The 2,084-nt window shown below is 44.9% G+C and overlaps 2 protein-coding genes across 3 annotated transcripts in view; one reads left to right on the top strand and one right to left on the bottom strand.

The window, feature by feature from the left end:
* LOC106874339 (sodium-dependent dopamine transporter) overlaps nt 1-2,084 on the top strand; it is a 125,646-nt gene that overhangs the window by 70,909 nt on the left and 52,653 nt on the right. The window lies entirely within an intron of this gene.
* The window catches only part of LOC106880821 (damage-control phosphatase ARMT1), a 246,782-nt gene that overhangs the window by 213,271 nt on the left and 31,427 nt on the right, over nt 1-2,084 (bottom strand). The gene's annotated exons all lie outside the window — the stretch shown is intronic.

Here is a 2,084-nt window from a genome sequence, read left to right as displayed (position 1 = left end):
ACTACACTCTGAGTGGTTGGCGTTAGGAAGGGCATCCAGCTGTAGAAACTCTGCCAAATCAGACTGGAGCCTGGTGTTGCCATCCGGTTTCACCAGCCCTCAGTCAAATCGTCCAACCCATGCTAGCATGGAAAGCGGACGTTAAACGATGATGATGATGATGATGATGATGATATAAATGATGGGCTTCTTTCAGTTTCCATCCACCAAATCCACTCACAAGGCTTTGGTCAGCCTGAAGCTATAGTAGAAAACACTTGCTCAAGGCGCTGTGCAGTGGGACCGAACCCAGAACCATGTGGTTGGTAAGCAAGCTTCTTACCACATGGCCACGCATGCACCTACACTCAAAACAATATAATTATATAAAACAATTAAAATCAGACTGTAAAGACACATTTCAGCGTTCTTCTAAAGACAGGCTTGCTTCCTTCAGTTTCCATCTACCAAATCTAATGCCGTCCCAAGGCTATAGTTGAAAACACTTCCCCAAATTGCCATGCAATGGGACTGATCCTGGAACCATGAGGCCGGGAAGCAAGTTTCTTACCTCACAGCCACACCTTTGTCTACGCCCTTGTACACCAGTCCATCTCAAGGTTACCCATTTACAGCTGAGTGGCCTGGGGCAATGTGAAATGAAGTGTTTTGCTCAAGAACACAATGACCAGCCAGTGTAGGAATCGAAACCACGATCTCGGGGTCATGAATGCAATACCCTAACCACTAGGTCATACCCCTTTGCAAACCTATGGAGAGAACAATACCTAGTACCACTAAGGCTCGGTTGTTGCTGTAGAAATGATAGAAAGGCGAGTTGGCAGAAACGTTAGCACACCGGGCGAAATGCTTAGTGGTATTTCGTCTGCCGTTACGTTCTGAGTTCAAATTCCACCGAGGTCGACTTTGCCTTTCGTCCTTTCGAGGTCGATAACTTAAGTACCAGTTATGCACTGGGGTCGATGTAATCGACTTAATCCGTTCGTCTCTCCTTGTTTGTCCCCTCTATGTTTGGCCCCTTGTGGGCAATAAAGAAATAAGAAATGATAGCAAGGCGAGTTGGCAGAAATGTTAGCACGCCGGACAAAATGCTTAGTGGTATTTCGTCTGCTGCTACGTTCTGAGTTCAAATTCCGCCGAGGTCGACTTTGCTTTCCATCCTTTCGGGGTCGATAAATTAAGTACCAGTTACGCACTGAGGTCGATGTAATCAACTTAATCCGTTTGTCTCTCCTTGTTTGTCCCCTCTATGTTTGTTCCCTTGTGGGCAATAAAGAAATAAGAGATGATAGAAAGGGCAGTTGGGTGAACTTTAGAAGAGCAGGGTGCAATCTGGGTGGTTTCTAAGTGGTGATGGTGGTGTGAAGTTTGTGATGGTGAAATGGTAGTGGCAGTAGTGTTGGTGGTGATAATATCAGTGCATATGTGGTGATGGTGGAGAGGTGGTCGTGATGATGGTGGTGGTGGTGATGGTGAGATGATGGTGGCTATTGTTAGAATGATGTTGGTGGTCGTCATTGTTGGAGTGGTGGTGGTGTTGGTGGTGGCAGTAATGTATATTCCTTGTTCACTATTTCTTCCAATCCATACCTGTAACGTTAGTGCTTCCTGGTTAATGCAGTGACATCACACTCCATTTAACTCGCGACACGGGGACGCCATTCAAGGATTTTCTTTGTTCTTGTACACAGACGCACACATATATGCGTTTATGTGTGAGTTTGTATGTATATATGTGTGTGTGTGTGTGTGTGTGTGTGTGTCAGTATGTGTGTGTGTTTGCGTGCATATATATTTATGCATATAAATGCATTTATATATACATATATGTATGCGTATATATATATGTAGATATATATATATAAATATATACATATATATATAAAGTGTAGTATATTGCCACTTAAGTGTGGCTGACCCCTAGGGGTGGATGTTACTGTTGCTTTTAGCCCCAGGAGGACATCTCCTCCAGCTGGCTTATCGACACACGACTGTGTCCTGTTTGCCAAGGGAAGTTATCCCTCTCACCACGATCTGCAGCACGAAATCCGGATCCGTTCGTGCTGCAGATCGTGGTGAGAGGG

Source organism: Octopus bimaculoides, chromosome 30 (genome assembly GCF_001194135.2).
Source record: "Octopus bimaculoides isolate UCB-OBI-ISO-001 chromosome 30, ASM119413v2, whole genome shotgun sequence".
NCBI lineage: Eukaryota > Metazoa > Mollusca > Cephalopoda > Octopoda > Octopodidae > Octopus > Octopus bimaculoides.
Note: the sequence above shows the minus strand (reverse complement) of the source record. Positions and strands in the feature narration are given on the sequence as shown.